This window comes from Euprymna scolopes, chromosome 9 (genome assembly GCF_053919585.1).
Source record: "Euprymna scolopes isolate OS-2025 chromosome 9, ASM5391958v1, whole genome shotgun sequence".
Lineage (NCBI taxonomy): Eukaryota > Metazoa > Mollusca > Cephalopoda > Sepiida > Sepiolidae > Euprymna > Euprymna scolopes.
Window position 1 is genome coordinate 71,425,339 of NC_136490.1, and position 23,219 is coordinate 71,448,557.

General features: G+C 33.9%; 1 protein-coding gene across 2 annotated transcripts in view; it reads right to left on the bottom strand.

Annotated features, from left to right (window-relative positions):
- Window positions 1–23,219, bottom strand: part of LOC145284706 (uncharacterized) — a 2,222,015-nt gene that overhangs the window by 1,749,193 nt on the left and 449,603 nt on the right. For both annotated transcript variants that reach the window (XM_080133597.1, XM_080133600.1), the window contains exon 3: window positions 20,002–20,107. The gene's annotated coding sequence lies outside the window, so the exon portion shown is untranslated. The remainder of the gene's footprint in view (window positions 1–20,001; window positions 20,108–23,219) is intronic.

Consider the following 23,219-nt stretch of genomic DNA (forward strand, 5'->3'; position numbering starts at 1 on the left):
TGAGAATTCAAGTGTCAGCTTGACATACGAAATGAAGATTCACACCATGTTTCTGGCAGGCAATCACAGTGATCACTTGGATTCTTAATCATAGCTGAGTTGTTCATATTCTAAATTAGGAATAAGTTGAAAATCTCAGTCAGACAGAGACATGTCATGTTTGACAAAAACAAGAAACATTCTGAGGAATTGTATATTGTTAAGATAGTTTGTGTTATTGGTACAGGACATCATTAGAAATCATACTAGCAAATTAATGAGGATCTTGGTTGAAGATTTAAAATTATATAATTATATACATCATATATTTTATAAATATGTGATGTACAAAGATGTAAGATATTATTCAGTGTAGTAGTCAATGCTCAGGTTCCTGACCAGTTCAGCAATATTAAATTCAGTTGAGCATCTATTAAATAAACTGAGTCAGTAGCCGAGAAAGTTAGTTGATAAAAAGGATGTGAAACGTCCCATTCTTTTTATAAACTTTATATCATGCTACTATTATGCTTAGATGGGCAAATCCATTTTCTGTGTTCTGATTCGCTATTAATTCAAGATTGGATAATCTATTATATAAATATTGTTGTATTCAAACAATAATTTTCTTATTTGGAGTAGTAAACATCAATATGATATAGCAGACAGGTGGCTCAACTAATGAGTAAATAGAAGTTTAATCCCAATATATCAAAAGTTAGTGGACCATTCTGGAATCATTCTGAAAAGGAAGCCAATCAACTACGATAACAGAGGACTTGTTAAAAGTTGCATCAAAACTCTTGTTGAGGTTAATGGAGGTTGACGTGTGAACATTTTTCATAATAAATTACATTCAACATATACATTGATTTTTCTATTGAATATATTTCCTCAGTATTAAAACTAATTGAACAAATTAAAGTGTGTCCACAAATATTTCCAAATCTTGTTTACTTGTTTTAGTAAGAATTTGGTAAGAATATATATGAAGTTGGCAAATTAGAGAATTAAAGTAAAAATGAACCTGCATGAATAATGTTCTGTCATCCTTTTTGTTAGATTTACAATTTAGGTGTTTGCAAGTCTTTCTCTTTCTTGACTATGTTTCTTTTTTAAGTCACTCCATGTCTTGACTATGTTTTTATGTATCTTTCTATATCTTGACTGTGTTGTTTTTAAGCCTTTCCATATCTTGACTGTGTCGTTTTTAAGCCTTTCCATATCTTGACTGTGTTGTTTTTAAGCCTTTCCATGTTTTGATTATGTTCTTTTTAAGCCTTTCCGTGTCTTAATTGTGTTAGTTTTTGAGCATTTCATGTCTTGATGTTGTTTTTCGTGCTTTTCCACATATCTTTACAATGCTGTTTTTTTTAGTCTTTCTATGTCTTTACTGTGCTGTTTTTCTAACCTTTCTATGTCTTGACTCTGCTGTTGTTTGTGCTGATTTAAAAATTTAATTATAAACAATTAAAGCGTTGCATTTATTTACCTTAGTGAACCTTCTTCGTTAATACTGCATAGGTCAATACAGACTTTCTGTTAATCCAACAATTAAACAGTAATAAATACATTCTAGATTTAATGTTGGAAATCAACTAGATTTTAATTTCTAAATAACACTCGATTTATATTACTTGTAGACCAATTAATTCTGCTAATGAAGAGTGGTTTATCTCTATACAACATCCACTTACAACCTTATTCACAGTCTCAATATCGCCCAGAAGCATCTCATAGTTATGGAAATAGATATACACTTCAAGGGCAAAATACACACAAAGTTTTTTTTCCATATAGGGAATTTCTAATTTCCTTAAGAAGGGCAGTTTGGATTGAGACAAAAATTAAAAATTGCTCACAATCTAGAAGAATTTCTCCTGGTCGACTAGGAAAAGAACAGATAATACATTTAAATTCCAGCCTAAAGGTCGAGAATGCCACTTGTTAAGTAAATAAACTATACTGTAAGTGAAAATATCAATCGTCTCCTTTATGAACATGCCAGATTTTTCAGGAACAAATCAAAAGAACAGTTTTGCCCTAAATTGCCCATGTAAGTCACAAATGGTGTCTGCAACCAGAGTCGATTTCCATATCATAGTGAAATCGAAATGAGCTCTAGGATGAAAAACAGTGATACCAGCAGAAAAATGAAGGAACAGAAAGCAGTGCAAAAAGAGATGAATAAAAAAACTAGGAAACAACACTGGGAATATATGCATGTGTCATTATTATTTAATATTATTAGATTAAGATAAAACTGAATAAGCATACAAGTGTTGGCTGTTGTGTTCCATTTACAGTGGAAAATAGATTGGTTAAATTCATTCTAGTTATTTCTACATGGTTGACATGAAGGAACTTTTCCAGCAGGTCAATCTAAATAACATTTTTAAGTTCTAAATGAATACGATTTTACTAAAAATATAAAATGCTACCATAAAATGTCTTATTTTCATGAATAATTGGTTCTGATTGACTCATTCGGTGCGCTTCTGCCATGCACTTTGCTTATAGAAACTTATTTATCACAAAACTAATGAAGTCAGAAAGTTTTAGATGAAGAGCGAAGTAAACCAACTTCTTTCTCTCTTTTCCTTATTAAATTTATGCAGGTAGTAACATGCTTAAAGATTGCATAAATTATTTTGCAAAAGGTTACATTGCTCATTTGACTGAACTTTCTTATCTCATTCCATGATGGATAATTATTTCTGTTTCTTGCATATATTTCTTCTGTCATGATAGTTCGAGGCTATACATCATATCACCAGTTTTAATGACAATGGAAGGATTCTTTTTCAAGAAAAAAAAAGATACAAGATTTATTCCTTTTTACTTTTCTTCTATTCTGATTACCTTCAGATCCCCTTAGTTTGCAAATCTGATAATTTGTTACTGATTCGGGCATCAAGAACGATACAGCCATATCACTCTCTCTCTCTCTCTCTCTCTCTCTCTCTCTCACACACACACACACACACACACACACACACACACACACACACACACACACACACACACACACACACAAAGTGTTTTGATGAATTAATTACAAAATTAGACTGGAAGCAATTCTAACTACGAGCTCAGATAATTCAGAAACAGATTTCTTTAACTTTTGCTTAAATTAGTGTAAAGTTCAAATCGATAATTCTGATAAATATCTACCTTCTCTCGGTTTATCTATACACTAGCAGACATATTCAGTGTTGCCCGGGAATACATAATGGTACCTGAGTACAATTAGTCTCAGCTCTCGACTCCAGATTAAATTTTCTATTCTTATTTTTTAATTTCTATAGTTTTCAATAACATGAAATGAAGTAAAACGTATTTGTTGTTTTGAAATGTCTAGAGCAAACATAGACTCTGTAATATAATTGAAAAACCAGTTAAAAAAGTAAATATAACGATTGGATGTTGGGTTTAGTATTAGAATATTTTTTTAATCGGAATATGTGTGGAATGAATTGTGGCTTATGAAAGCCTTCTATTATATTCATTTACTAACTGAATTTAAACCATCACTAGTCGATTTGTTGCTTCATAATGGCCTATCATCTGTCACTGTTCCGTCTATTATTTAGGTTAAACAGAATATATGACACCATATTTTTATTCATGGATGCACTAGTATATACATATACATAGTGTATACGTACACATAGTATATACATACACATAGTATATACATACACATAGTATGCATATACACATAGTATATACATACACATAGTATGTATATACACATAATATATATATACATATAGTATATACATACACATAGTATGCATATACACATAGTATATATATACACATAGTATGTATGTACACATAGTATATACATACGCATAGTATGTATATATACTTAGCATATACATACACATAGTAAATGTTGATCACATATTTTCAGAAAAAAGTTAACATCGGATTAGCAGCATTTAATGAACATAATAATTCGAACAGAAAACCTAACATTGTTTCTCATTGAAAATATAAGCGCGGAGTAGGGGAGTGGGATTACTTTTTAAAACATTTTTTTATATAAAAATCCACGTTGCAGTCTCTCATAACTTAACATATACATATGAAAACAGTCTTGATATTTTTTTCCATCTCACCTTAACATTAGCCCAGTCTAATAACCTGAAACCAGAAGTGACAATGGGAATATGGACATAGAATATAAAATATAGACTTGTTAAACTAATGCTAAGACATGTGTCAAAATGTGCATATAATACAAAAAGAAGCCTTTTTTTTTAAATTGCAAATATCAAGAAAGAGACGATAGAAGAACGGGCGAAATGAAAACAGTGTTCAAATGGGCAAATGTAAAAGACTAGAACAGAGCACTGAGAATATTTTTATTTGATAAACATTTTGATATAATTTTATTTGATCACTTTATATATATATATATATATATATATATATATATATATATATATATATATATATATAGAGAGAGAGAGAGAGAGAGAGAGAGAGGGTGTCTAAAAAAAATGTACTCACACTTTAACCCTTGCTAACATGCTGTCTTTTTTGTGTTGCAGGTGTGAGGTGTGAACCACAGCATGGCAGGAAATCAACTTAGCTTGGAAGAGAGGAAGTTTGTCCTGAAATATGATTGAAAGACAGAAAACGCCATTGAAGTGCAAAGACGATTCAGAAGGGAATTCGCAAGACCACCACCAACGCACCGGACGATTGCTCGCATCAAAGAGAAATTTGAAGCAGATGGAACCGTCCAGAACGTCAACGAGAAACGTTCTAGACGACCTCGGACATCCCCGAGCCCTGGAACAAAAGAGCAGGTGCAGGAAACACTCTTTCTATCACCACAGAAATCACTTCAACAAATTGCTCGGGAAACCCACATCTCAAAACATAGCATCCATCGCATCATGAAGCATCTGCACTGGAAATGCTACATTCCAACATTTATTCATGCTCAACGAAGACAATCCTGACCGGAGAATCGAATTCTGTGAATGGTACCTGGCAAAATGTGCAGAAGATGCAGAGTTTCCACACAAAATTGTGTGGAGCGATGAGGCAACCTTTAAATTAAATGGCACCATTAATAGCCATAATTGCACGTACTGGGGTCCTATAAATCCTCATGTAACACTTGAACACCATGTAAACTTGCCAGGTGTAACAGTATGGTGTCGGATATCCGCACTGGGCATCATAGGGCCATTTTTTATTAACGGAACTGTCACTGGTGAGTGATACCTTAACTTGCTTCAGGAGTTTGTTGGTCCACAATTTCGAACATGATTCTTTAATCACATTCATCTTCTGTATTCGAAGCTATTCCATTTCACTGTATGTTCATAAATAAAGGATTTCTCGTCATTCGAAGTGTGGGTACATTTTTTTGAGACACCCTGTATATATATATATATATATATATATATATATATATATATATATATATATAAAGATAAAGATATTTCGCCAAAATAGGAAATATATACTGGGAAATTTACTTTATTTATGAAAAGCAAAGACGGGAAATATAACATGCAAGAAACATTTGGAATCAAGTCTCCCCTTGCTGTAATTTCAGATCATTTGAAAACATAGCAGAAAGATTTGTCCTCCCTCCATCAAGGCTTGAGGTTTTAGGGATATATATATATATATATATATATATATATATATATATATATATATATATATATATTACCATGAGTGCCTGGCGTTGCCCGGGTGTTTGGCAGTGTGTGTTGAGCCAAAAAAAAAAAAGTGGTAGTAGGAAGGCAGGCTCGAACCTGTACTGCAAAGGAGGAGAAGAAAGGGAAAAAATCGTGAGGTCTTTGCTATGATGACCACCACCAAACCGGGAGTGACGTAGGTTTAAATTAAGGGTAGACAATCGAAAATAGGGGATGACCTTCGAAAATATTGGTGAAAAAAGCGACCCCCACCCTGTAGAAAAGTGCATAATTGAGGGTGAAAATATTAAAATTTGTAGCCAATTTTTCGGTATTTGTCGTCTGAAGGGTCGAGCTTCAAAATGATGTTAATCTTGTGAAAATCCGTCGCCTCTGTCGAAAGTTTTAGGCAGAGATGCAAACAGACATACATAGATTTATATATTAGTAGCTTAAAACTTTCGACTCAAACCGATGAAAAAGCTTGCCCTATCTCTGAATATCCTTTATATAAAATTTCAAATGTTTAGACCAGAAATTGTATGAGTAATTTGGTAGAGAGCGCAGAGATCAAATTGTTTAACTTTGACCCCTATTATGACCCCTTAACATTTATTGTTCTGGGCTTAAATCAAGTTATTAAGTTACCTACAAGGAACCTATATTTAAAATTTCAAGTGTTTATACCAAAATTGTCGGAGGAGTTTGGTAGAGTTCTCAAAAGTCAAAATCGCTGAATTTTGACCCCTTAATAGCCAAATTTCTGGCTGAAAATTGATTACAAAGATTTTCCCAAATCCCAGTACGCTGTATATCAAATTTCGAGTCCGTAGACTGAAAATTGACAGAGTTATTGTGTAGGGAAATGTACACAGACTGACACAAATACTCAGCATTTCATTTCAACATTTCAGCCCGGCGTTGCCCGGGTGTTTGGATGTGTATGTTGAGCAAAAAAAAAAAAAAGTGGTAGAAGGAAGGCAGGCTCGAACCTGTACGGCAAAGGAGGAAAAGAACAGGGAAAAAAACCTGACGTCTTTGTGGGTTACGACCACCGCCAAACCTGAAGTAACATATATTTAAATCAAGGCTAGAGAATCGAAAGGAGAGGATAACTTTAAAAAATATCGGCGAACAAAGCGACTCCCACCCTGTAGAAAAGTACCTAGTTGAAGGTGAAGATATTAATGTTTTTAGCCAATTTTTCGATATTTGTCGTATTTATCCACAGAACCTTGCAGCTAACTCTACCCTATGCGACGAAGGCCATTAACCCCCCATATTTCCTCCTATAACACAGAACAAGCTAGGTAACATACAAATATCCGTGCATGAGGTCGCCAAGCTAATAAAGAACCTAGATTCCAGTAAAGCAACTGGCCCTGATGGCATCCCAATTATAGTGTTAAAAAAGCTTCAACCAGAACTTGCTCCCATACTTATGAAACTATTTAAGCGCTGCCTTAAGGAGAAGTGCTTTCCGACTCCCTGGAAGACCTCATCAGTTTGCCCTGTATTTAAGAATTCAGGTGATAAGTCATCTCCCTCTCAATACAGATCTATAAGTCTCCTGTGTGTTATGAGTAAGTTGCTGGAATCCATATTAAATAGAGAAATAGTCAACCACCTCAGCAAGAATAACCTTCTTAGTGACACACAATATGGTTTCCGCTCTGCAAGATCTACCGCAGATGTGCTGACGGTTATATCCCACAGGATTAGTGAATCTCTTGACAAAGGCTTTCTTTCTAGGGCAATTGCTCTTGACATATCAAAGGCCTTTGACAAGGTATGGCATAAGGGTCTACTTCACAAGATTTCCAGCTACAGTATAACTGGAAATGTTTTCTCAATCATTAAATCATTTCTCTCCGATAGGCTCATAAGAGTAGTGGTAGATGGACAAAAATCGGAGGCCTGCAATATAAATGCTGGAGTCCCTCAGGGGTCAATCCTGGGCCCAACTCTCTTCCTGATTTACATCAATGACCTCCCTAAACACATACTTAAATAATTCGTTGACATCTATGCTGATGACACGACCATCTACGGCAACACATCAAAGGCTGTAAATGACAAAGTTCTCTCTGATTCTCTCTCCTCTGATCTCGAGCGCGTAGTTCAGTGGGGGAAGATGTGGCTGGTTACCTTTAATGCATCCAAAACCAAACTCCTATCCTTACATCATCAACGCTCTGATCCCCATCTGGCATCAATTGTGATGGATGGCTCTCGTCTGGGTGAGGCACTGTGTTTTGACAAGCTTCTGGGCTTGACCTTTACTCCTGATCTGAAATGGAACACGTACATCAAGTCTGTTGCCAAGGTCATTGGAAAGATGGTGGGATCCTTCTACCGCTCCAGAAGATATCTCACTACTGATGCAATTCTCTATCTATATAAAAGCCAAGTACGTCCAAGGATGGAATACTGTTGCCATATCTGGGCAGGAGCTGCTAAAAACAGCCTATCCTGCCTTGACAGAGTACAAAATAGACTTCGTGGCTTAGTGGGGGATGCCCTTTTCTCTACCCTGCAACCTCTCTCCCACAGAAGAGACGTTGCGAGCCTGTCCTTGTTTTATCGTTATTTCCATGGTAGATGCTCGTCTGAACTCCAGTCTCTGGTCCCCCCTCGCCAATCTTTCACGAAAAACACCCGTCTAGCTGAATCCACTGTGAAAAATTTCCCCCACTCTATATCTGTGCCTAAATCAAAACGCGGATTCCATGAACAAAGCTTCTTTCTTAGAACTGCACGCCTGTGGAACTCTGTTCCGTGTGCCTGCTTCCCTCCGGACTACAACTTGGTTGTCTTCAAGTCCAATGTTAACAAATTCCTAATGAACCGCCCCCTTAAGTAAACATTTCAGCAAATCTCCTCACTAACGTAATGTACTTACAATAACCTTATCCCTGAGTGGCTTCCGGGCCTTGATAAGTGGTGATCACTGTGTAAAAAAAAAAAAAAAAAAATGAAAGGTCGAATTTTAAAATGATACTGATCTTAGTAAAATGCGTCGGTTCTGTCGAAAGTTTTAGGCAGACATGCAAACATACATACATTTGTATATTGGTAACTAAATATTTTCGACTCAAACCGATGAAACAGCTTGCCCTATCTCTGAATACTCTGTATATAAAATTTCAAATGTTTAGACCAGAAATTGTCTGAGTAATTATGTAGAGACCACAGAAGTCAATTTTTTTTAAACTTTGATCCCTATTATGACCCCTTAAAATTTATTGTTTTTGGGCTCAAATCAAGTTATTAATTTAGATCCATGTCCAAGGAACCTATATCTAAAATTTGAAGTGTTTGGATGCAAAATTGTCGGAGGAGTTTGGTAGAGTTCTCAAAAGTCAAATTGTTGAACTTTGACCCCTTAACAGCCAAATTTCTGTCAGAAACCGATCGAAGATTTTCCCAAATCTCAGTACCTTGTATATCAAATTTCGAGTCTGTAAACTTAAAATTGACAGTTATCGCGTAGGGAAATGTACACACACACACACATACACAGATATGTTCACTTTTACATATATACTAGCATTTCAGCCCGGCGTTGCCCGGGTGTTTGGATGTGTATGTTGAGCAAAAAAAAAAGTGGTAGTAGGAAGGCAGGCTCGAACCCGTACAGCGAAGGAGGACAAGAACGGGAAAAACACCTGACGTCTTTGAAGTTACGACCACTGCCAAACCTGAAGTGACTTTTAATGTTTTGATGTTAACACTTAGGCTAGACAATCGAAAGGAAAGGATAACTTAAAAAAATATCGGCGAAAAAAGCGATCCCCCCTGTAGACAAGTGCCTAGTTGAAGGTGAAGATATTAATGTTTTTAGCCCATTTTTCGATATTTGTCGTATGAAAGGTCGAACTTTAAAATGATACTGATCTTGGTAAAATCCGTCGCCTCTGTCGAAAGTTTTAGGCAGACGTGCAAACATACATACTTACATTTATATATTGGTAACTAAAAATTTTCGACCCAAGCCGATGAAAAAGCTTGCCCTATCTCTGACTATCCTTTATGTAAAATTTCAAATGTTTACACCAGAAATTGTATGAGTAATTTGGTAGAGAGCGCAGAGATCAAATTGTTTAACTTTGACCCCTATTATGACACCTTACAATTTATCGTTTTTGGCTTAAATCAAGTTATTAATTTAGATCCATGTCCAATGAACCTATATCTAAAATTTCAAGTGTTTATACCAAAATTGTCGGAGGAGTTTTGTAGAGTTCTCAAAAGTCAAATCGCTGAACTTTGACCCCTTAACAGCCAAATTTCTGGCCGAAAACTGGTTACAAATATTTTCCCAAATCCCAGTACGCTGTATATCAAATTTCGAGTCTGTAGACTGAAAACTGACAAAGTTATTGAGTAGGGAAATGTACACACAGACACACAGAGACGTTCACTTTTATAGATATGCTAGCATTTCAGCCCGGTGTTGCCCGGGTGTTTGGATGTGTATGTTGAGCACAAAAAAAAAGTGGTAGTAGGAAGGCAGGCTCGAACCCATACCGCAAAAGAGGAAAATAACGGGGTAGAACCTAAAATTAAGGCTAGACAATCTAAAGGAGAGGATAAATTTTCAAAATATTGGCGAAAAAAGTGACCCCCCTCTGTAGAAAAGTACCTAGTTGAAGGGGAAGATATTAATGTTTATAGCCAATTTTTCGATATTTATGAAAGGCCAAACTTTTAAACGATACTGATCTTGGTAAAATCCGTCGCCTCTATTGAAAGTTTAAGGCAGACATGCAAACAGACATGCATACATACATTTATATATTCATAACTAAAAGTTTTCGATCCAAACTGATGAAAAAGCTTGCCTTATCTCTGAATACCCTTTATATAAAATTTCAAATATTTAGACCAGAAATTGTCTGAATAATTTGGAAGAGACCGCAGAGGTCAATTTTATTTAACTTTGACCCCTATTATGACCCCTTAAAATTTATTGTTTTGGGCTCAAATTAAGTTATTAATTTAGATCCATGTCCAAGGAACCTATATCTAAAATTTCAAGTGCGTAGACCCAAAATTGTCGGAGGAGTTTTGTAAAGTTCTCAAAGGTCAAATCGTTGAACTTTGACCCCTTAACAGCCAAATTTCTGACCAAAAACCGATCACATCGATTTTCCCAAATCCCAGTACCCTATACATCAAATTTCGAGTCTGTAGACTAAAAATTGACAGAGTTATTGCGTAGGGAAATGTACACAGACACATAGACACACAGATACACAGATACACACACAGACACATTCACTTTTATAGATATACTTGCAGTTCTGCCCGGCTTTGCCCGTGCCCTATGTACTGTTCATAACTTTATGTGCATATGTATATATAAAAAAGTGTGAATATGTAAAGTAATACCTTTCTGTATAAAAGGCTTCCTTTACTACCATCGAGAAAAGACAGACAGACATTTTCACTTTTATAGATATAGATAGATAGGTAGATAGATAGATAGATAGATAGATAGATAGATTGGATGCAAAAAAGTATTAAAAAAAAGAATCATGTGCCACCATCGAGAATCGAAACCAAAATGTTCAGCTCACGATTTATTTTACCTTTGCCGTAAATGACTGCGCTATGAAAACATGTTTACTGCAAGGCTAAAAATTAGAAATGAAACCAATAGCCACTACGTTATGCATTCGTAATGTCAGCGTCTTACCATCACCTGGCAAATTTCATTTTTTAAAGTTTTCACACTTTTGCACCGATTTTTCCGGGCTAAAACCCAAATATAAAGTTTTGTATGGATTAAAATACCCTATATATAAATTTTCATGTCTGTAAACCAAAAACACTAGGAGGAGTTTGGTAGGCAAAATTTGTGCAACAAAAATATATACGTATACATAAATATATATCGAAACAATTTTGTGTTTACTATAAACTTTTTATGCAAATATTATGCAAGTATAAATCATGTGGAATATCTGCATGAATATAATTACATTTAATAGTGAACTAAAGATGATTATCTCATTAGAAAACCGAAGACTCTAATAGGGAATTAATTAAAATGAATTTTAAAAGAATATGCAAATTAGCTAGATCTTTTGCTAGTGAATGCAATTCTACAAGCCATGTATAAGAAAATTGTATTTTCTCATTAAATAAATAGAAAGTTATGAACGTATATCTAAAATTTCAAGTGCTTAGATCGAAAATTGTCGGAGGAGTTTGGTAAAGTTCTCAAAGATCAAATCGTTGAACATTGACCCTTTAATCACGAAATTTCTGGACGAAAACCGATCACATCGATTTTTCCAAATCTCAGTACCCTGTATATCAAATTTTGAGTCTATAGACAAAAAATTGACAGAGTTATTGCGTAGGGAAATGTACACAGACACACAGATACACAGACACGTTCACTTTTATAGATATATAGACTAGCATGGGTGCCCGGCGTTGCCTGGGTGTTTGGGGGTGTATGCTGAGCAAAAAAAAAAAAAAAATGGTCAATTTTTTAATTTGACCCATATTATGACCCCTTAACATTTGTTGTTTTGTACTTAAATCAAGTTATTAAGTTAGATCCATGTCCAAGGAACTTATATCTAAAATTTCAAGTTTTAGACCGAAAATTGTTGGAGGAGTTTGGTAGATTTCTCAAAGGTCAAATCGTTGAACTTTGACTCCTTAACAGTCGAATTTCTGGCCGAAACCGATCAAAAATTTGCCCAAATCTCAGTACCCTGTATATAAAATTTCGATAGAGATAGATAGATATGTGTGTGTGTGTGTGTGTGTGTGTGTGTGTGTGTGTGTGTGTGTGTGTGTGTGTGTGTGTGTTTGATTATATCCACCCGATTAACAAAAAGGCAAAAATTACGGCCATGAATCTCAGTAGCATTTTTGAACTTTAGGAATTAATCAGAGTTGTCATGAATAAAGTGCCGTTGGAGTTTTTATGATGGAAAAATATTAAGAGCATCCTTTCTTAGTTTGCATATTGCAGGTGCATATTTCTTGCATGTTACATTATGTTGAAATAAAACTATGCATTCGCTTATGGCCGAGTTTGTATATGACAAATGATTATTTTTTTTACCTAAGAAAAGTTTATTTTATAAAGAATCTATCAGGCATGTATACATAGTTGATAATGTATGGAACTGAAACTTTAAGATATGCGTTGTATCGAGAAAAATGATGTGACAATGATACGATGGATATATAATGTGAGTCAGAACTAAACTTGTCTTTGACAGGCTTAGTTCTGAATACGAAGAAGTCAAAAGAAGATTGAATTTAGACAAGAAAAGAAGACTTAGATGCTATGGCTATGTTGAAATAACGGATAGGTGCTAGTAGATGTAGAACAGTTGAGATAACAGGTTTACTTCAAAGAGGAATGCCAAGAAAACTCTGGAAATAAGCGATATAAATTAATCTGATCGATAAAGATAGATGTTGCCAACAATAGATTAGTTTAAAGTCAATTTCTTAAAATTATTCAACACATGTCCAAATGTAAAATGGATGATGATGATGATGATGATGATGATGATGATGATGATGATTTTGCCATAACTAATATCCAATATTTGTGCTTTATTTTAATCTTACAGAAAATCTTCATTCTTTCATTTAAAATCTAAGAAAACACCAAAAACCAAAGCAAATTTAAAATTTTGGCATCGAAAGTGTTAACTATAGTCTAAATAAAAAAGATTTGACAAATCAAAAACAAAAATCATCCATCGTTTAATGAAATAGTTTTCAGTGTGATTCTATACTGAAATGAATAATGATGACGTATAAATAATTGGATAAGGTCGATTAAACTCATTACCTTTCATAATAACCATGAATATTGTTTTTTTTTATTGTTTTTTTTTCTGATACAAAATTAATTGAATTCCTATTTTTATCTTTTTTTTTGTCTCTTTTATTTAAAAATTATTTTATTTACTTTTTATAACCTTTTATTTATATTCATCATTTTTGTTGACTTTCAGATCTTCAGATTTGGCTGTGTGAAATCTCCAGGAAAATTCTATTGACACTTAGTAATATTATGCTCAAAACGGATGTATCTTAATGTCCTTTTTAAGTGGAACCTAATCAATATACTCAAGCAATTATTCAAATAACCACTTATCTGCAAAATGGTGTATAATTAATATAGGCCCTTCTTCAAATTCATTGTTTAACTTATTGAACAAAAATCTTTTATTATATAAATAAAAAAGTATTTGTTTCATTATTATGATTAATAGTATTAACAAAAGATACTTTTTTGACAAATCATGCAACCGTCCTTTTTGATGTTATAATTAAAGAACGTCTTTGTATAATAATTATGAAAAGTATTACTAAAATAAATCCCTTCTTTGTTGCTAGCAACATAATTTTCTATATTAATTTAAGAGACAGGAAATTGTAATTGCTATTAAATATTGATTACTTTGCAAACAGAATGTCTGAATTATAAAAGCAAATCTATAATTTTTACTATGGGTTCATAAAATGTAAACAGCAGAGGATATGACATTAGTTGAGACTGATGTTATATTTGCAACATTCCTTAATCGTGACTTTAAAATCTGTTTTATTTTAGGTGTGCCCCTAAGAACATTTTTTCCCACTAGAAAGGGATGCATGATTTCACAAATACAAGTCATATCGTATGAAAATTGTAGAATGTTTTTGACTTGTGATGGGGATATATATTTAATTGCTGCCCACATCAGCAATATGTGGCACAAGGCCGGAAAGTGGGAACCCCGCAGGCTCCCCTAAAGAAAGGGCACTCCTACAAATTTTAAAAATTGCCTGATTAACCCCGTCGGCATTCCCGAGGCAGGGCGCTTCAGGCAGCAAGCAATAAACTTGCCCCACCGGAAAGCCCGGTGGCAAGGCCTGGCAGGGTGAACCTCCTAGGTATTACCCAGGCGGCGTACCTCAGTCCAACAGGTACTGGGCCGGTTCCCGACCCCTCACCTGTTGGGCTGAGTGTCAAGTGACGAATCCTTGACGTGTACTACCCTGTCTTCCTGCAGCCAAAACCGCTAGGAGACGTTCCCCACCAGACGAGTGATAGGCGTATGAGATTCGCCAATCATTTTTATAACCAACGGCTGTGCTAAACAGCCAATGAAAACGTCCCAAAATTATTATAAAAATTGTCGAATTTTGGATTCAATCAGTTCGTCGTTTACTACGTCACGGACCGCATTTAATTCTTGGCCGCCATCTTGGTTACTGATCTGAACTACGCTGCTATCTTGGTTACTGATCTGAACTATGCTGCCATCTTTGTTCGACACAATGTTTCAACCTCTTAGAACTACTCCAAATATATTATGGAGGCCTCGTAAAACACAAATTAGTAATTGCCTTTCCTTATTTATTATCTAAAATATAGATGACGTTTCTGCATTTTTGAGATGAGGATTGGCTATTCATATCATCTGTATTCATCGGACTACTGTTCTCATCTTGAGTGTCATTTTTACAACGATTCGGCTGATATAACCTCTGACTTTCAGGTGTATCTTGTCGAACTCAGGAATGTTTCTGCCGAACTCGGTAATTTGGACGGAATTTCGAGCAGAACCTTTTATTTACTTCACAGGAGTAGTATGCTCTTATTCCGTCAGCCATGACTGGATAGAGGTCCTAAGTAATTCGCAATTATATCATTCAGTCGCCCACACTGAGGATTGAACTTTCAACCTTCAGAAGAATATCATTTTTTATAATTGATTTTTTTCAAGTTCTCTAACCTCTGTGCCACGGGTCCTTCTGCAAGACTTGATTTTCATGAGTAAAACTTGGTGAGAGTTTATTTGTACACAATATGATTGGATTACAGAAAGGATTAACCATTCCATAGGTGTTATTTGGGAGGTGGATTACCCTGAATATTGGTGCGTACATTAAATGTTAATAGATTTTTAATGTGGATTTCAGATTTTGTTCAAGGGATTTTGTTTATGAAACAATGTTTGTATGTGTGGCAATTATTTTGCTGGTGGGGAGTTACCTTTTAATATAATAATATAATAATGAAAATTGTGAATTTAATTTAAACAAATTTTGCAGCATATTTTACGCATGGTCTATTCAGAAGTATTTTTTTAAATTTCTTACATTCAAGAATTCATAAATCACATGAATGTACATCCGAGAAAACAGGGAGCAGAGAGAGAATTCCAAAGGAAAGTGGACCAAGAAAAAAAGGTATTGAAGTAAAACGTTTTCCGGTATTTGAGGATTTCTTTGGCGAAGGAATTAAATGTTACTGTTAGTGAAGTTGGTTGAGGATACTTACGTTTAATATAGATACTGGTATAGTAAGTTCGTCAGAGCAACTTTTATGGAAATACTTGTAAAAAAAACGCATGAATGCAAAACTGTGGCTCTGGAACTGGAGTTGGAGTTTGCTAAATATTGCAGGACGTATCTATAAGTAAAGGTTACACTTTTACAATAGTTTCTTACTGTATAGAAGAGAGAAAAAAAAAGATAACCGACACTTTTATTTGTATAGATTATTTTTGTTATTTCTCTTGGCTGATTTAAAGTTTCACTGTTGTTAATGTTTTTCGTTGCCCTCAAAATTTAACACTGAAAAAGATGTGGTACATTGTAGATAGCCTGTCGTGAACTCAATTAAAAGAAATTTTTGATTGATAAAGGGTTAATTTTAAGAATAAAAACAACACACAAAAAAATATTCCCCCTTTTTGTACTCTAAAAAAAATCTTGATGAGTTAATCGGTGAGCTACAAGCCGTTTTCCACAAAGAAATTATTCAGAAAAAAATAAATCTTTATCACTTTAGCTTCAATAAATCTGCAAGTGTTTTTGTTTTAGTTCTTTTATTTTTTTACTTTTATTTCATTTTTAAATCCTAAGTTTAACAATCAGAGATAATTTGTGAAAATGTAAATGCTATTTGCGCTGAGTTGCTGGTATGTTTGCCAGGCAGATATTGTGGTTGCCAAAGGAGAAATTTGCTCTTAGCACAGATAACGTAATCAATAATTTCTTCGTTTTTTTATTCTTTATTAATGAACAAGCAATCAGCGACAATGATTAAAATTATTTTCACTTAATTGACATCGTAGGGTTACTGACACTGCTAGTAAATAAGGCTAATCAACTAATTATCAGATAGTTGAAGCAATTTAATTTTCTCCTGAAGATCTTGTAGAATACGGCGAGATTTTTTTTTCTGTCTTTATAAATGACATCTTGAACTTTCCCTTCTATTCAATTTAATCATTAACGAGTGGCAGTTTTAAATGTTTTTGTTAATCATTTAATGTTAGGCGAATTTTGCTGCAGCATAATGAATTTTCTCATTGGAATCAATCTTGCTGGGAAGAAAAAGAAAAAATTCAATTTAGCAATTATTTTTGTGCATAATCTTTGTTTGTGTCTTATTTAGTGGCTCGTTGGTTGCGATAATGAACAAGCACCTCCGAAGTTAACTATTAGATTATTCAGATAATGTTCATTAACGATAATCATAGGTCTTATATACTATCAAACTAAAGAGAAGAGTCTATCACGCATGTATACGCAGTATGATGGTGTAAAAAAGTGAAACCTGATGGTTGAGAAAATGCATGCATGGAGAGAAATGACATGAGAATGATACGATGGATGTGTAATGCGAGTCTTAAAGACAAGTTTAGATAGAATGATGTGACAATATATTTAGCATGATATAAGAGTACGTATTTACTTTTCTCCCAAGACAGGAAGATGTGACACAAGGTCGAGTCAAATCCACACCCTTAAAAAAAGGAGCAGTTTGGCATATCAAAAATTGTCATTGGCATTCCCAGATCATGACGTCTCAGGCAATAAGCAATAAACTTACTCCATTCGAAAGATAGGAGGAAAATCCCGGGAGGGTGGACCTCTTAGAACTACTCAGGACATATAACAACCCAACGGGTAAAAGGTCATCGAAATGGCCCAGTTTCTGTTCGACTGATTATCAAAAACAAATCCTCAAGTGATATTACCAACCCAAGCCAATCGAGCAGTAGCGAGATTAACCTCATTGATGATTTTGCTTGGGTCAACTACATTTAATATTTGTAAAGTCAAGGTGTTTGGAAAATTAAAAGCGTTTTAGTATAATGTTCTACATCTCTATATATGTCCAGAAACGTTTGGTTTCTGAGTTATAGGCCATTGAGATGAATATTGATAAACATTCTTCATTGGAAACAATGTGTGCCATAGTGAGCACTTATTTACACATGATAGATAATTACTATCCCAATGTCAGGTAAAATAAGCCTGGGTCTGGTCTTTACATATATACCAACAATACCATAGAAAACATTACATTAACAGATGTAAAAGCCGTGGGATTAAGAATATCATTGACAAGGACTCCTTTGATGATAGTCAACATATAGTACTCATAGTATCCTGCAGATATTGTCCATTCTTATTGTCAAGAAAATATAACAAGCCAAACACAAGTAAATAAACCTGATCAGGATGAACTAAAGACCACAAAGAAGGATAAATGTACCACTAAGGAAATTAGACTAGTACAGTGCGTCTTATTACAAAATCAATGACCCCACTAAGAGACTCTTTTATATATATAGAACATAGTCTCAAAGTTATGCCATGAATTTTCCACATCGACTGCATATGTATACTAGCTGTCCAATGCCGGATTTGAAATGCATTGATTGAAAATATTTCAAATAAATCAAAACCATATTTTTGTGGCAAAACTGTAAAAACACTGATTGCCTAACTAAAGTTATGGTCATGGAAGTTATTTATATTTGTACAATTAATATGAGGTAAAAAGTATATTATGTGGGGGGGTTTAATGCCACTAGATATTTTTAAAAATAAAAGATATAAATATTACCACATGAAGACAATCATTATGATAGAGAGTCCATTTCTACCAAATTTGCTGTTCGTATGTTTAATAACCAAAAACTAGGCAACTGACAGAAAGATATTTTTCATATTTCACTGAATAAAAATCTGGAATCAAGATAAAAACCTACTCACATCAATATCTTTAATGTATGTGCTAATATACAGTATGACACCTACTCCTAGAAATGCTGTCTATGGAGTCATTGAAATATTTTACAATCATTTCTGTAATTCAACTATACTTGGTACAAATAAACTACAGCTTATGTCTTGTCCACTGAATTTTAGTTGTGAACGTCTAACAGTCTTTATTTTATTGTCGTCTATAATATAAATCTCAGCTGTCTGTTTAAATGTATGTATGCATGTATGTATGTATGTATGTATGAATGAAAGAATGAATGAGTGTATGTATGTTTGTATGTCTGCCTAAAACTTTCGGCATAGGCGACAGATTTTCACGAGGTCGGTATCATTTTGAAGCTCCGCCCTTTGGACAACAAATATGGAAAAATTGGCTAAAAACATTCCACTACCCTCAACTGGGCACTTTTCCACAAAGAGGGGGTCGCTTTTTTCGCTGATATTTTTGAAGGTCATCTCCTCTTTTGGATTGAATAGCCTTAATTTAAACCATTGCCATTCCGGTTTGGCGATACACACAATGGCAAAGACGTCACGTTTTTTTTGTTTTTTTTCACGTTTTTTTTCCTTGTTCGAACCTGCCTGCCTACAACCACCTTTTTTTTTCTCCACACACACACACCTCCAAACACGTGGGAAACGCCGAACACCCAGGCTAGTTCAATGATAAAATGCACTTAGATACAATGATCAAAATTTTCAATAATTTTGACCCATGAATAAATATTTGAAGATCTAAGGAACTTGAAACAAATTTTGTTGGTAAAATTACTGGATTCTGCATTAAATCATCCGAAAAGAGCTGATCTGACATAAAACAAAATAATCAAATGACTTATTTGTGTCTGTGCCGTGTTTTAAACTTAAAGAAACGAATCTACTTACTATAAATACAATAATAAATACAAGATATTAAATAATAGATACTTTATGTACAGATTTATGACCAAGTGAACAGATTAGTTTATTTTCTAAGTAAAAATTATCTTGCATATGATTTATTACATGATTTGTACTCAAATATTTGTGTGTGTGTTTTTTTTAAGTAAGATATAATATTTGTCTTTTGTTTTGTTTTATTCTTTTGGTAAATTTTACCTCAATTAGTTGTTTCATGTTTTTGCTATAAGATTTACCTTGTGTATGAAAACAGTAAGAAATCAATTTTTATTGATCAAAATGAATTACTCACTAATCCCGCGAACAACACTGGGTAACTCTGCTAGTTTTTAACGCATGTTGTTTCATAATAATACAATACAACCATGTAATCTCTACAGCCACCTACCTTGAAAATGCTGCTGTCAAAATTGACATAGTAATATGGAATAAGTCAGAGAGAGTTGCAACCTTGGTTGAAGTGAGTGTCCCTAATGATGGAGGTCTGAACAGAGCTGAAAGGGAGAAACAGACCAAATATCAAGATCTCATGTATGATATGAAAAGAAACTGGAATCTTAAGTAGATATCAATCATATCAGTTAGTATAGGTGCCACAGGGTTTACAAAGAAGAACTTGAAGTCCTATCTAACTAATATTCCTGGTGGACGAAGTGCAAAAGAGATTCAGACAATTGTACTTAAAGGAACAATGAGGATACTAAAAAGAGCTCTTAGTTTGTTTCAATAAAACGCAGGGCAATGTTGGCAGCTGGCTTGGCTGCCCCATAACCAGGGTTACAATCTTCAAAGAAAATTTAAAAAAAAAAAACACTAATCGTTATCATTTCTATATATACTATTATGCAACTATTACTATTTTTGCTGATTTGTGAAAATGTAAAAAGTTTTTAAAATATTCTAGATTATAACGACTAATTGCTTATAATGTTTAAAGTTTCAAAAGTTTCCTAATAGACATTAAATGTGTCTCACTGACTTCCTGGATGAGATAGATAATCTAATCTGACAGAGTGTACTTTTAATTAACAAGGTATTTAGTTATAGGCAGTTGATAGGCTGCAGCTTATCACCAAGAATATATGCTTGATTATGTTATCTGATTAAGATAAAAGGAAGCCCGAAGGAAAATTCGGATATTCTCAATTAGCTACGAAAAGTAATTTGCTTTACAGTTCTGCAAAATATTCCTTAAACATTATATGTGGCATGTTCGAAACAAAAAAGATATAGAAGCTGTATTTATGATGACACAAAAGAAGGATGTAGTGTTCCTCAAAATGTGTGGCATGACCAAAAAGTATCAATATCTAATCCTCTATCTATATATGTGAGATACGTCCTAAGATGATTACTGCTGCCATATCTGGAAATGTGTCGCTCAGAGCACTTATTATTGCCTTGTAACATTTCAAAATGCACAATCTATAGGAGGATGGCCTCTTCTGTTTTATACAGCCTCTTCCTCACAGAAGAGATATTGTTAGTCTTTTCTATTCTACTTTTATTTACATCGAAGATCTTCTACTGCGCTCTGTTTTTTTTGTTTTTTTTGTTTTTGTTTTTGTTTTGTGCGACATTCACAGTCAGAACTCGTTTTCCTACTACCACTGCAAAAAAATATCCTTTCTTCTCCTGTGTACTGACTTCGACCTTTTGTTATAGTATTTTAATCGTACCCATGCATGTTTTTACATAACTCTTTTTAATTATAACATTATACTTAATTTTTGTTTAATAAATTAGGTGGTTTTCTTTGTAACGATGTGGCAATTTATTTATTTATGGAGATGTTACAACATGCCAGTGACTCACCAGTCCCTGACGTCATTAAAGGAACTTTCGGTTTCACTTAATGTAAACAGAATGTGTTTACAATATGGATATATTAGAAATGTTTCACAAATTTTAAATGGGTAAAATTTAATCACGTGATTATTGAAAATGTAATCATGTGATTAAAATTTAATTTAAATTCATCACATGTGGTCGCTTCCCTGTCAAATATTTATCGAAAATGGATATTAGCAGCAAAGCGACCATTGTGGATCATGTTTTACTTAAACATGGAATTTTACGTATATTTGTTCAGTGACTAATGAGATTCCTATTTCAGTCACCTAAATTATTTAGAGTGAAATCAGTTTAGGAATTTATATTCAAATCTAAATAATATTTATACTTAAAAAATAACATTAATATACTAAGTTATAACAAGTTACACCGTGAAATCACCACAAACATCTATATTTACTTACATTATTTTAGAAACTCAGCAACCCTTAAAAATCTTTAAATATTGAATTTTTGGCTATTAATCTATTTATTGTGGCCTATTATCTTCATCTTTCGTTAGGTGTTGCTTCACGACGTTTCGGCCAACTATTCCTCCGGCCTTCCTCAGGTGATAATAGTCCGCAATAAATAAATTAATAAATAATACTCATCTTAATAATGAATTACAATTAAATAATAAGAACTTTTGGCATTTAAAAAAATTGCAGTATCTGGTAGCTGAGTGTCAAATCAATAATAATCTGCTGAAAATATCGAAAAAATATAAACGAAAAGAACTTCTCCCAAACATACTGGTAATAATTTGGTTTCATGTTTCCCTTCAGCATTTCCAATAAAGAGGATCGATTGACTAGGACTTTGTATTATAAACTGAGCACCCATTAAAAATATTTAATCATTCAATTTTTTTGAATTTTGGTTAATTTTGTTAGTTTGTCATGGCTGATAATGAACTGAAAAAATTGAAATTAAAAAAAGACGAAATTAAAAAGAATTGCAGGATTTTACCTGAATCCTCGGGATTTTCTGTCAATTATGGTTAGGGCTTGACCAACAATCACTTGATTAAGCCGAGTGTTGTTCAAATGTTGAAACACTAATCGACATTTTTTTGTTTTGTTTTTTGCATAAAACATCTAATTTCTTACTTATTACTTGGATGATGGGGGTATTTTTTTCTGTTTATTTTTAACATCTGTTGACAAAAAATGATTTGTAAATTCTCTTGAAAAAAAAAAAATTTTCTGTACTTTTACTTAACAATTTACTGGCCCTGTCGATGGGGCATTAGAATACGCCGACTGCTCCCCCCCCTGCAGAGGGTAAAAGTCCCTCAATGGGGGTCCTGGATATGACCTTAAACTATATCCAGTGGTGAGGCCCCAGCTTGTGGGCTTTGGGGAGTGTGGAGCCACCCTTTAATTACCATTGCTCCCAGGTCCACTCTGACCCGGAGTGGTAGTACCTGTTAGGATCCCAACTATGGGTTAAATAGAAACCGACGTGAAAACAACAAATATATTCTATTAAAAAAATTTTTCTTCAAAATCTTTAGATTCGGCATTAAATAACCCGAAAAGGGTTGATATGCCGTAAAACAACCAACCAACCAACTTAACAATTTACAGTTTTCATAGAAAGCATTCATCTTTTCTTATGAAGAAAAATCTGTTTGCCAAAAAAACATTTACTGCCAATTTTCTTTTTACAAAGCTAAAATGTAAATTTTCTTGAAAAGACTTTCACCTAACAATTTACAGTAAAAGAATTAATCTTTTCTTGAAAAAAAAACATCATCTGTTGATAAAA